Source organism: Cervus canadensis, chromosome 4 (assembly GCF_019320065.1).
Source record: "Cervus canadensis isolate Bull #8, Minnesota chromosome 4, ASM1932006v1, whole genome shotgun sequence".
NCBI classification, from domain to species: Eukaryota; Metazoa; Chordata; class Mammalia; order Artiodactyla; family Cervidae; genus Cervus; species Cervus canadensis.
The window spans coordinates 83,782,498-83,796,804 of NC_057389.1; the positions used below are offsets into that span (position 1 = coordinate 83,782,498).

The 14,307-nt window shown below is 39.4% G+C and overlaps 1 non-coding gene across 1 annotated transcript; it reads left to right on the top strand.

Annotated features, from left to right (window-relative positions):
- Positions 1-8,820: 8,820 nt before the first annotated feature.
- Positions 8,821-8,924, top strand: LOC122441097. The gene has a single exon (XR_006269240.1). It is a non-coding gene; the product is annotated as a U6 spliceosomal RNA (small nuclear RNA).
- Positions 8,925-14,307: the final 5,383 nt, after the last annotated feature.

Consider the following 14,307-nt stretch of genomic DNA (forward strand, 5'->3'; position numbering starts at 1 on the left):
CCAACATAGAAAAGGAAATAGTCAGTCAAGCCCAAGAGGTAAAAAGAGTCCCATACAGGATAAGCCCAAGGGAAAACACACCACAACACATACTAATCAAACTAACATAGACTGAACACAAAGAAAGAATGTTAAAAGCAGCAAGGGAAAAGCCAAAAGTAACATACAAGGAAACACCATATGTTTAACAGCTGATCTCTCAGCAGAAGCTCTGCAGGCCAGAAGGGAATGGCAGGATATATTTAAAGTACTGAAAGGGAAAAGTCTACAACCAAGATTATTGTACCCGGCAAGGATCTCATTCAAAATTGATGGAGAGATAAAAAGCTTTTCAGAAAAGCAAAAGTTAAGAGAATTAAGTACCACCAAACCAGCTTCACAACAAATGTTAAAGGGACTTACATAGTCAAGAAATAAAAGAGAAGAAAAAAGATCTACAAAACCAACCCCAAACAATTAAGAAAATGGAATTAGGAAGATATATATCAACAATTACTTTAAATATAAGTGGATTAAATGCTCCAACCAAAAGACACAGACCGGCTGAATGAATACAAAAACAAGACCCATATATAAGCTGTCTACAAGAAACCCACCTCAGACCTAAAGACACTTACAGACTGAGAGGATGAAAAAATATATTCCATGCAAATGGGAAGCAAAAGAAAGCTGGAGTAGCAATCCTCATATCAGACAAAATAGACGTTAAAATAAAGAAGATTACTAGAGATAAGGAAGGACACTACATAATGATCAAAGGATCAATCCAAGAGGAAGACATAACAATTGTAAATATCTAAAGCAAGAGAGTTCCAGAAAAACATCTATTTCTGCTTTATTGACTATGTCAAAGCCTTTGACTGTGTGGATCACAATAAACTGTGGAAAATTCTGAAAGAGATTGGCATACCAGACCACCTGACCTTCCTCTTGAGAAACCTATATGCAGGTCAGGAAGCAACAGTTAGAACTGGACATGGAACAACAGGCTGGTTCCAAATAGGAAAATGAGTAGGTCAAGGCTGTATATTGTCACCCTGCTTATTTAACTTATATGCAGAGTACATCATGAGAAACGCTGGGCTGGAAGAAGCCCAGAATTCCACAAGCTGGAATCAAGATTGCTGGGAGAAATATCAATAACCTCAGATATGAAGATGACACCACCCTTATGGCAGAAAGTGAAGAGGAACTAAAAAGCCTCTTGATGAAAGTGAAAGAGAAGAGTGAAAAAGTTGGCTTAAAGCTCAACATTCAGAAAACGAAGATCATGGCATCTGGTCCCATCACTTCATGGCAAATAGATGGGGAAACAGTGGAAACAGTGTCAGACTTTATTTTTTTTGAGCTCCAAAATCACTGCAGATGGTGATTGCAGCCATGAAATTAAAAGACGCTTACTCCTTGGAAGGAAAGTTACGACCAACCTAGACAGCATATTAAAAAGCAGAGACATTACTTTGCCAACAAAGATCCGTCTAGTCAAGGCTATGGTTTCTCCAGTGGTCATGTATGGATGTGAGAGTTGGACTGTGAAGAAAGCTGAGCGCCGAAACATTGATGCTTTTGAACTGTAGTGTTGGAGAAGACTCTTGAGAGTCCCTTGGACTGCAAGGAGATCCAACCAGTCCATCCTAAAGGAGATCAGTCCTGGGTGTTCATTGGAAGGACTGACTCTGAAGCTGAAACTCCAATACTTTGGCCACCTGATGGGAAGAATGTACTCATTTGAAAAGACCCTGATGCCGGGAGGGATTGGGGGCAGGAGGAGAAGGGGACAACAGAGGATGAGATGGCTGGATGGCATCACTGACTCGATGGACATGAGTTTGGGTAAACTCTGGGAGTTGGTGATGGACAGGGAGGCCTGGCATGCTGCGATTCATGGGGTCGCAAAGAGTCGGACACGACTGAGTGACTGAACTGAGCTGAACTGATGCTTCCTGAATCAGCATATCTGCTTTCTTCAAATGAGGTGATATTTTAGCCATCATTTCATCAAATACATTTTCTGCCTCTTTCTTTCTCTCTTCTTCTTCTGAGACCCCTATAATGTGAATTTTAGTATGGTTGATGTTTTCCTAGAGGTCCCTGAAACTATCCTCATTTAGTTTTTCTTTTCTTTTTGCTATTCTGATTTGGTGATTTCCACTATCCTGTCTTTATATATCTCATATTTTTCTGTATTATATAATCTATTGTTAATTCCTTCTAGTGTATTTTTCATTTCATTGTTGTATTCGTCAGCTCTGGTTCATTTTTAATATATTTTAGTTCTTTGATGTTCTCACCATTTTCTTCCAAGTTCTGTGAGCATTTTTATGACCATTACTTTGAATTCTTTATCAGTCCAATTAATTATTTCTGTTTCATTAGGGTTTGTTCCTGCAGTCTTATTTTGTTCTTTCATTTGAAAAAATATTCATGTTTTCTCATTTTGTTTTACCTCTCTGTCTCTGTGAAATTAGGAAAAACTGTTACCTCCCCCAGTCTTGAGTGTACATCCTTGTGTGGGAGTGTCTTTGTGCAGTCTGTATGTACCCAGTGGCTTTGATGGGAGAGCTCAGTCTAAAGCAAGCACAGTCTGAGTCTTCCCTCAGAGTGCACTGGCCGCCATTGCCTTGGCAGGGAGTAGGGCTGGAGCCTAAGGGCTAGAGCTAGTGCCCAGTTCTAGCTGGGACTTACCACCTGTGATGGTGGATGTCATGGCCTTGGCAGGGAGCAAGGTTAGAGCTGGAGGGGCTGGAGCCTAAGCTACAGCTTCTCATGCAACCTGGTAATGTTTGTTGCTTTGGCTGGAGAGGGGCCAGGGCCAGAATGCCTGGAGCAGTGGCTTAATGTAAGCTTTGTCATCTCCCCAGCATGATGGTGTTTGCCACCTTGGTGGAGAGCAGGGCAGGAGCTGGAGAAGCTGAAGCCTGAACCTGGTGTAGGCTAGGGGCATGCTGGGGCATCCCGGCAGGCAGCCAGAGCACCATGCAGTCTTCAGTCTGCTGCTTCTGGAACCAGGAGCAAACAAGTCTTTGTGTGTGCTCTTCAAGAGCAAAGTCTTAGTTTCCCACTGTCTTATGCCCCACTGGTTTCAATCCAGCAAAGGGGAGTGTTTAGCAGTCTGCTTCTTCATTTCCAAATGTATGGCCTTTGTTTTCTCTCTTTTACTGTACCTTTCTTTGTTTTTTTATTCCTAATTTAATTACACTTTGGTCAGAGAACACATATATGAAATATGTATGACTTCACTGCATTGAAATTTGCTGAAATATGCCTTCTGACCCGGCATTGGTATTTCTCTAAATGTTCTGTGTGTGCTTGAAAAAAATCTTTATTTTATAGTATACATGTCCACTCAATCAATTTTATTATATGCAAATTTTATATTTATTCTTGACTTTTTTCTTAATATGTCAGTTACTGATGAAAGTGTGCTTTACCATCAGTAATGAGAAATGTCCTATAACTGTGAATATATTTGTTTCTCCTTATAATTTTATCAGCAAAATGTATGATTTTCTTAGTTTTTTTTTTCAAACTTATTGGGGTAAAGTTGTGTATATTATTCTACAGTTTCCATGAGTTCAAATGGCAAAACTAAGGAGTACTTTCATTTTGAGACACAAGAATAGAATTGCATGTGATCATAATAAACCTATGTGGTGTTAAAATGGCAGTCTTGTTCCTTTAGAGGAAGAGATATTGAAGCAGTCATTATTAATGTGTCTTTTACTGAAACGCTGCCACAATTTCTTCCATCCCAGTATATGTCCTTTTGCAATGATTAAACAATTAATTAATGCTCCCTTAACCTCTCTGCTAAACTAAATGCCACAGTGATTGAGAGGCTTTGAATTGGTTTATACTATTTTATCCTTCAAATCATATGTGGTTCTTATAAAATGGTATTGTTCTTTTTAACATTATACTTACCTATTAGATCATAAAGGTAGAAAAGATACATGGGTTTTGAGGTTTTTGGTTCATTGTGTCTTTGTGGAATTTGACCCATTTTCTTATGAAGTTAGATCATAATTAATGTATCCTGTGATTAATGATTTCCAGGTCTAAGAAACTATAGTAGATTCCCCTTACCAGCTAGCATTCTCTTTTCTTTGTCTGTAGATATGTTGAATGAGAGATGTAACTTTTGTTCATCAATTCCATCTTTTCAAATTTTTTATAGTATTTCAGTTGCTATATAACAAGACATATGTTATACTTATAAAGCCATACCAGCTTGATAGTAAAGCTTATTGTATGTCTCAGGGGCATCAAAGCAGTACAATCAGCTTTTAACCTTTGGAACAGAAAGCAGTTCTAAAAACTAACTCTTATTGCATAACTGTATTTATGAAGGGACCTTCTTTGCTGTAATGCCACAGCATATTAATCTGGAAAGCCTTATGAACACTTGGGCTCATCACAGTGAAGCAAGCAACCAAGACTGCCAAGAATGGAGGACACTGGTACTCAACAACCCAAAAGAAATGGCTTTGGCCTTGAGAGAACATTGCTGAGCAGAGAAATGACATATCAATGGGAAAACTGTTGATAAAGCAATAACCATTATCCTTGAACTATTTAATCCGTCAGGACAATTTTATGGTTCCTTAGTCCTTAATCATTTTAAATGACTCATAAACCTGTTGAATAGAAGTAAGACCATTTGGCTATTATTAACTTACATAAAAATATTTAACTCAAAGGCAACCAGATTGCATGCCAAACAGGACTATGTAATAAAAATGCATTTTTCTACTCGTTCGTACAATGCCATTCAGGGACCTTTAGGTTGAGTGCAGTGTAATCCAGGTACCTTTAAGGGAATGAACAATGAACATATTGTTGTTACAGAAATGTAGCCTCTCAGAATTACCTTTCTAGAATATATTAGGTTAACTATTTTACTACAGTATTCAATCAGTTGCCTAAAAAATTAAGTTCAAACTCTTTTAATTTGGTTTTCAAGTCTCTGTATAATATGACCACAATTTACCTCTCCAGCTAAATTTCCTGGTACTCCACTCTGTATTCTGATCTAGCATTCTGTTGTATTTTCTGTTTCCCATTCCTGTCAGATAATTCTGTATCTCCTTGTACTGCCTATACTGATTTCTCACTCTGCGATGCTTTTTCCCATGTTCCCTTGTTCAAATGAAACGTTAGCTTTAAACCTTGCTGGTTTCTCATGATTCAAATGCATAGTACAGTGCTTGTATTTTCATTTGATGCTTATTTCACTGTTTTTCCCCAAAGATTTGAAGGTCTTTATGAGTAATTCATGTTGTGTTCCCAAAGCTTAGCAATAACTAGCATTTATTTATTGGCCATTCAGTACAGGATACTATTTGCTTAGGATACAAATGTGAAAAGACATTGTTCTTGTGTTTGCTGTTTAGTATATATGTGTGTAACTGAATGACAAGGGAGGGATCTTAGTTCATAGTCACTTATAATGAGTTGCCATCGTCTTAAATACTGTATAGTTCTAGAAAATCTTATAAACAGAATGAGGGGTAGAAATTTTTAAATATTCCATTTGGGAGTTCTTGTAAAGAAAATACATGCAGTTGGGGTGTCTTGAGATGAAAGAGCCTTGGATCACTAGTTTGGAGGTTTCCTGTAACTGCTTTATAATATAATTTAACAAGTGAAATTATCATTCATTTGGCTTGAGTCTTAAAGAAAAGAACCTGAAGGCTTTTTCCCCATGGATGACTGAATCTTATCAGTCCCATACATAGTATTTTGGGGAATTTATAGCTCTTAGCACTTGTGGAATTTATTTATTAATTGTGAAAAAAAAATGTTTTTTAATTTTTTATTTTAAAAAAACTTAATTATTTTTACTTAAAAAAAAAAAACCTAAAAATTTTTTAAGATTGTGATCACTATTCAGTTTTTCCTGAAAGTCGAATCCTTCATTGAAGAAGCTGTCTGAAATATATGAGATTGTAAAGCTGAGTGCCAGACAACATTGAGGAGTTAGTTTGGGGATATAGTATTGAAAGCTTTACCAAGGAATTTGAATTTTTAATTAGCAGTAGTGATATGGGGAAAGCTTTTTCGAAAGTCCAGGCTGTTGTTCAAAGTGTCCAAAAAGAACTTGAGTAAGGAACACAAAGGAAAAGTGTCCAAAAAGAATTTGAGTAAGGAACACAAAGGAAACAGACAGACATACACACTGAGAAGCAAAAACAACAAAGAAGCAATTTATTCAGGGCAAAAGTAAGAGGACACGCAGAGAAGAGTGTGGGTATCCTGGTGAGTGAGGAGCACCCTGTAGGGTTGTTGATCCCCTTTTTTTAATCTTATTTTTAGCTCTTTGAATGAATAGGGTCTTTTTGACCGGGGGTGGAATATTCACTGAGGGGAGGGTTGATGTGTATCCTGGATTGTGCTTGGTTGCATCAGCTCCCAGTCTTCCACATTTGTCCCCTGAAACCATCTTACATGTGCTCTAAGCTGTTTTCCCTTACCAGCTGAGCACCACACATGGACGGCCATCCAGGATCATCAGCGACCTGTGCATCTTTGTTGTGTATGTCCATGGTTTTCATGGTCAGAATTTCTTGCTCAGACGCTGCAGTTTCTGTGTTAGATGCCACTCCTTCCTGTGTCAGGGCCTCATTAAGTACAAGGCAAGGAGGTGGCTTTGCCTTCTGCCTAATGCCTGTATCTGAGGAGGCTTTCCTCGGGCCTGGCCCTGTCTTTCCTGCCTCAGTAGCAAAACAGTGAGAGTTTGAGTAGTTGGATGACCTCCTGTCCATATATGCAAAGCACGTCATTGTGCCAAAAGGAAAGATTAGCTACACAAAGGAGTGAATGGAGAGCCAGAGACCAGATATGAATATAATTTTATAGTTGGCAGTAGATGATGAGAATCACAGTGAGAGCTACTTTGGAAATTAAAAAAGAAAAAATCATACAGCTGTTGGAACCCTTTCAGAGAATTAATCGATAGAATCTAGTGATTGGTGAGAGTCACGGGGAGAGGAATGTAATAAAAATGACAGGCCTGAGTGCCTGAGAGTGCCTTTTATCAAGAGAGACAGCACAGGAGGAGGAAGAAAATTAGGGAACAGGAGTTTATCAGTCAGGGTGACCTAAGTTATGTTGTGTTAATGTTGATCTTTAAATCTCATTGAATTAAAATACCAAAGTTTCATGGCTTTACATTGTCATGTGACCATTTTGGCCTGGCTGAGGGTTTTGCTGCATATTTTCCTCATTCAGCACATCAGCCACTGTCTAAAAAGCTGGCAGTTGCTGTGGCAGAAGGAAAGAGAGTGCTACTTACTCCAGCAAGTAAATATTCTGGCCTGGAGGTGACACATGTCATTTCCAATCACAACTCATTGACCAGACTAACTGCAACCACTAGGGGACTGGCTGCACGTTGAGTCTTTCAGATAGTCAGAAGGAAAGGGAAAGGGCACAGGGGTGTGAGTGAGAAACTTGTTAGGTCTCCTGAGAAGCAGACCTCAGGATGCAATTAAACAGGCAAATTTTGTTTGTGAGAGGAAATAGGAAGCAAGGCTGAGAAAGCCATCAGACTGTCATTCACAACTTTCCACTTTCTAAGGAAAGCTCCCAAGACTGTCAGGGAGTTCTAGAGTTAGTCTTCTGCAGAAGAATCCTGTGTTTCTGAGAAAAATCCTCTCCTCCTAGCCTTGTCGTGTTCAGTCATTGGTTTGGGGCAGCCTGTGAGAAGGGCTACAACTCCACACGTGCAGCCGTGGAGCTGAGAGCACAGAGCTCTAACTGTTGGTCAGTTGGGGGTCTGCAGATGGCAAATCCTCAAGGTAACCACAATAGCCCCCCTCATGGCTATCTCTGGAGTTGATAGAGTTTGATTTACACATATTTTATCTGAGATTCTGAGTCAGGGAATATAGGTAAGAACAGTATAAGATGACAGCTTTATTGTAGTGATGTCCAGCAGAAAGGTGACAATAGCATATGCAGCTTAGACAGAAGCTCTGGGGTACTAATTTGAAAGCCATAAGGATAGGGATGTGGATTAAATTAATGAAAAATGTGTTCACGATAGCAAGGGGGAAATTCCATATACTCCTGAATACAAAATTGAGCCTGAAAGTACTAGAGTCTTTTGCACAAGATGTTGGTCACCTCCCTGGGAGGTGGAGGGACGTCTTTAGGTAGCTGTTCACATGTCTGCTTAGACGGGGCAAGCATGTCTGAGCAGAGAAGAGGAAACTGGACTTCCAGGTTCCTTGGGGCCAAGGAAGAAGGAAAGAGTATGTTTACCCAGGTCAGTGGAACTGTAGACAGGAGACTACTAGCAGTGGAGAGGTTCTCCAAGTGCCCAAAGCAAAGTCCTCAGAAAGAAAACATCAACTTTAACTCCTTTCGGGTAAAGCTTGTCTTTCTATAGTGCCAGTCAGGTGAGATAGACCCTGCTCATTCCCCTTGCCTCTCCTCTGTTTGAACTTGGTGTATGAGAAACTATAATTACCGTTGAGAGAGGACAGGTTCACATCATAAGATGGGGTAGAAAGGAAAGACCTAGACCTTCCATCTCCTGCTTCCTCTCTTCCAAAGACTCCATCTGGAGGAGGAGAGATTTAGTTTTGAATGAAACTAGAAGACTTATTCCACTGGATTGGACATTTCAGATTTCAAATTGAAAACTTGCTGCTTAAAGTAACCGCAATGCTTTCTAGAACCAAAGAGTGCATATGGGATCTGTCTGAGTTTTATTTAAGAACAGGGTAAGAACTGGTCCCACTGAGCAAATTTTATACTAACGTTTAGGACATAAAACTAAACTTGTCTTCATTACATCTTACTGCTTTTGCTTTTTTAATAAATCTGTTAAATAAAAAAGGCATCATACGTTACAGAGAAGATTAGCATGGCCCCTGCGCAAGGATGACACGCAAATTCGTGAAGCGTTCCATAAATTTTTGCAATAAAACATTTAATAGTTTGTGTAAAAAAAAAAAAAAAAAAAAAAAAAAAGGCATCATACGTAAGATCTGAAAATTGGGGCAGCCTTGACTGCTGTTTTCTAAATCATACAGGAAGCCAAAGTCTCTCAAATGCCTTGTTCCAAATGAGAAGACAGTTATGCATCAGTGAATTTTTTTTTTTTCCAGATTTACTTTTCTGGATGATTTTTCTCAATTGAATTTAAGTTCACAGGTTGTGAACTCAGGGTCATTGCCATACTTAGTTGTATCCTGATGAAGCTGAAACTAAGATCTCCATCTACCTTCTTTTTTTTCAGAAGCCATGAAGTTTCTGCGACAGCCCTTGGCTTAAAAGAGGAACCAGATATCTAGACTGTAATTGTGCCTGGGATGATTTATTAAGTACTAGGGATTGGCTTTTTCTTTAAGTTAGTGGCTATTTTTCAATTGCTGGGAATCTTTTGTGTTTTATTAACTCATTGGACTCCTCAAAAAGTCAGACATATTAGAAGATTGATATAACCTAATTCAAGATCAAGGGCACTGAAAGAACATTCACACCAGGGGGACAACACCAAGTGTTCACTACTAGAAGAATTTCTGATTCTACCCAGTCATCAGGAACTTTCCTGACTGAGAAGAAGTTGAACAGAGTAAGAATTTGGGTAAAACTTTTATTTATTTGGGTATTAATTCATAATGGCTTGTTGGACACTAACATAAGAATTTGGAGTTTCTACCTCTTTTGAACTTTAATCATTGGATTCTAATTTCCTTCAAAAAGGCATTTATATCTTTATATCTCTGTGAGACCTTTTGATTTTATTGCCAAAGAGTTGATGTTGGGCAAGACCAGAAATAATTTTGCTTAAAAAATACAATAGAGAGTGAATTGTCTACATTAATTCCTAAGTAGCTCTGGGGTTGATTTAATTAATATGTAGTTCTAGCACATTTCACTGTCTTTAGGGAGCAAAATTTTACTGTTCAAATATGGTCCAAAAAGGATGAGCAAAAGGATAAATTGTCTTAATAAGTGAGAGTAGATGATTTCGATAGACTGTTGGTCCCCTCCCTGAAGGGGTATGTTCCCACCCTTGCTTATGCATAAACTTGTTTAAGCCTAAAAGGTAAAGACGACAGAAAAGCTGAGGAGTGGTAGGAAGAAACTCTTGACGTCTGTTGCTAAGTGTAGAGACGTCCTTCCCCTCTGTGCACCTTGTTTCTGCTTAAAAGAAGAGAGTGGACTACCCTCATGGATGAGTTTGGATCAAAGAACAGGGCATGCTTGGCCTACCACTTTCTTCCTTGAAATTTGTTTCTCTGTAGAGATATGGGCTGCCCTTGGCTTTGTGGAAGAAGGACTGTCATTATTCACTGCTGCTAGTGACTCGGGGGTATCTTGGGACAAGGTTGTTTTAGGAAGTTCTTTGTTTTCCAGATCCATGTCTCCCAACCCAGTTTCATTTACAATAATCTCTGCCTAATATTTCGCTTCTTGGTTGACTTGCATCTAGCAGAGAAAAAGAAATACTATTTACTAGGCTCATTCAAACCTTGTCAAAGTTATTCTTGGTAGTGATACAATTTATAAAGCAACTGGTTGATCAGTGCTGGGAATGCTTAGGTGAAATTGGTGAATGCTTAATTTTTGGAACATTTTCAAACACTGTTCCTTATTTTCAGAGGTTTCTAAAGAAAGACATTCAAATTCTTTGTTTAAACAAATAAAAGCTTAAGCATAAGGACAGTAAAAGTCAAAATTACTCAGGACTTTCATAAGTGCGTTTCTCAAGGATGGTTTTGAGAGACCAGCTTTCTGAAAAAGGAAATGTATGAAGACTTTGTTGTGTAATTGTGCAATGTCTGTGAGCAGGAGGAGGCATCAGTGATTGGAGGAAAAATACGAATGTGGCTTAGTGTAAGAATGCAGCTTTGTGTAAGTGTATGTGAATATCTTTGTGGGCATGTGGGTAAGCGTGTGTGTGTGTGTGGCTAGGAGTATGGGTGAATGTGTATGGTTGTAGGTGTGTGTGGTGTATTTTTGCATGGAATTCTGTATGTGTGCACTAGTGTGTCGCCAGGTTAGTGTGTGGATATATATGTGTGTACATGCACATGCTTGTGTTTGTCTGGGCATATGGGTATCAGTGGCTGGGTGAGTGGGTATAGATATGTCTAGGTGTGTACGGATGTGTGTTTGTCTATGTGTGTGTATTGGTGTGAAAGGTACAAAGTGTGCAGTAGGAGGCAGATGAAACCAAAAATTCTTAGAGAATAACAAAATAACTGGTTCCTCAGGACATGTCAAGATAAATTGTAAGGAAACATCAAAAAGGTCTTAACTTTTCAGAAATTTACACTTAGAATTTCACCTGAAAGGTTAGAATTTTAGCTAATCAGTTGTTATTGGTTAGTCACTCAGTCGTGTCCAACTCTTTGCAATCCTTTTTGACCTCTTTGTGACCCATTGCGAATTCTTTGTGACCTCTTTGCAGCATGCCAGGCTTTTATATTCCTTACCATCTCCTGGAGCTTGCTCAAACTCAGGTCCATTGATTCGGTGATGCCATCCAACCATCTCACCCTCTGTCGTCCCCTGCTCCTCCTGCCTTCAATCTTTCCCAATATCAGAGTCTTTTCTACGAGTTAGCTCTTCGCATCAGGTGGCCAAAGTATTAGAGCTTCAGCTTCAGCATCAGTCCTTCCAATGAATATTCAGGATTGATTTCCTGTAGGATTGACTGGTTTGATCTTGCAGTCCAAGGGACTCTCAAGAGTCTTTTCCAACACCACAGTTCAAAAGCATTAATCCTTTGGTGCTCAGCCTTCTTTATGATCCAACTCTTTTTTTTTTTTTTCCATTTATTTTTATTAGTTTGAGGCTAATTACTTTACAATATTGTAGTGATTTTTGTCATACATTGACATGAATCAGTCATGGATTAACATGTATTCCCCATCCTGATCCCCCCTCCCACCTCCCTCTCCACCCGATTCCTCTGGGTCTTCCCAGTGCAGCAGGCCCGAGCACTTGTCTCATGCATCCAGCCTGGGCTGGTGATCTGTTTCACCCTAGATAATATACATGTTTCAATGCTGTTCTCTCGAAACATCCCACCCTCGCCTTCTCCCACAGAGTCCAACTCTTAAACATCCATACGTGGCTACTAGAAAAACCATAGCTTTGACTATATGAACCTTTGTTGGCAAAGTAATGTCTCTACTTTTTAATATGCTCTCTAGGTTGGTCATAGCTTTTCTTCCAAGAAACAAGCGTCTATTAATTAATGACTGAAGTCACCATCCACAGTGATTTTGGAGCACAGGAAATAAGTTCTGTCACTGTTGCCATTGTTTCCCCATCTATTTGCCATGAAGTAATGGGACTGGATGCTGTGATCTTCATTTTTTGAATGTTGAGTTTTAAGCCAGCTTTTTCACTCTCCTCTTTCACTTTCATGAAGAGGCTCCTTAGTTCCTCTTCGCTTTCTGCCATAAGGGTGGTGTGATCTGCATATCTGAGATTATTGATATTTCTCCCAGTTATCTTGATTCCAGCTTGTGATTCATCCAGACTGACATTTCACTTGATGTACTCTACATAGAAGTCAAATAAGCAGAGTGACAGTATACAGCCTTACATACTCCTTTCCCAATCTGGAACCAGTCCATTGTTCCATGTCCAGTTCTAACTGTTGCTTCTTGCTCTACATACAGGTTTCTCAGGAGGCAGGTAAAGTGGTCTGGTATTCCCAATTCTTTAAGAATTTTCTATAGTTTGTTGTGATCCACAGAGTCAGAGACTTTAGCATAGTCAATGAAGCAGAAGTGGATGTTTTTCTGGAATTCTCTTGCTTTTTCTATGATCCAGTGGATGTTGGCAATTTGATCTCTGGTTCCTCTGCCTTTTCTAATCCAGCTTGAACATCTGGAAGTTCTCAGTTCAAGTACTGTTGAAGCCTAACATGGAGAATTTTGAGCATTACTTTGCCAGAATGCGAGATGAGTGCAATTGTGCGGTAGTTTGAGCATTCTTTGACATTGCCTTTCTTTGGGATTGGAATGAAAACTGACCTTTTCCAGTCCTGTGGCCACTGCTGAGTTTTCCAAATTTGCTGACATACTGAGTGCAGCACTTTCATGGCATCATCTTTTAGGATGTGAAATAGCTCAAATGGAATTCCATCACTTCCACTAGCTTTGTTCATAGTGATGCTTCCTAAGGCCCACCTGACTTCACATTCCAGGATGTCTGGCTCTAGGTGAGTGATCACACCACCGTGATTATCTGGGTCATGAAGATCTTTTTTGTATAGTTCTTCAATGTATTCTTGCCCCCTCTTCTTAGTATCTTCCGCTTCTGTTATGTCTATACCATTTCTGTCCTTTATTGGGCCCATCTTTGCATGAAATGTCCCCTTGGTATCTCTAATTTTCTTGAAGAGATCTCTAGTCTTTCCCATTCTATTCTTTTCCTCTACTTCTTTGCATTGATCACTGAGGAAGGCTTTCTTATCTCTCCTTACTATTCTTTGGAACTCTGTATTCAGATGGGTATATCTTTCCTTTTCTCCTTTGCTTTTCACTTCTCTTCTTTCCTCGGCTATTTGTAAGGCCTCCTCAGACAACCGTTTTGCCTTTTTGCATTTCTTTTCCTTGGGGTTGGTTTTGATCACCACCACCTGTACAGTGTTACAAACCTCCATCCATAGTTCTTCAGGCACTCTGTCAGATCTAATCCCTTGAATCTATTTGTCATTTCCACTGTATATTTGTAAGGGGTTTGATTTAGGTCATACCTGAATGGCCTGGTGGTTTTCCTTACTTTCTTCAATTTAAGTCTGAATTCAGCAATAAGGAATTCATGATCTGAGCCACAGTCAGCTCCCGGTCTTTTTCTTGCTGGCTGTATAGAGCTTCTCCATCTTCGGCTGCAAAGAGTACAATCAATCTGATTTCGGTGTTGACTATCTGGTGATGTTCATGTGTAGAGTTGTCTGTTATGTTGTTGGAAGAGGGTGTTTGCTGTGACCAGTGTGTTCTCTTGGCAAAGCTCTGTTAGCCTTTGCCCTTCTTCATTCTGTACTGCAAGGCCAAACTTGCCTGTTATTCCAGGTATCTCTAGACTTCCTACTTTTGCATTCCAGTCCCCTATGATGAAAATGACATCTTTTTTTTGGTGTTAATTCTAGATGGTCTTGTAGGTCTCCATAGAACCATTCAACTTCAGCTTCTTCAGCATTAGTGGTTGGGGCATAGACTTGGATTACTGTGATACTGAATGATTTGCCTTGGAAATGAACCAAGGTCATTCTGTTGTTTTTGAGATTGCACCCAAGTACTGCGTTTCGGACTCTTCTGTTGACTGTAAGGG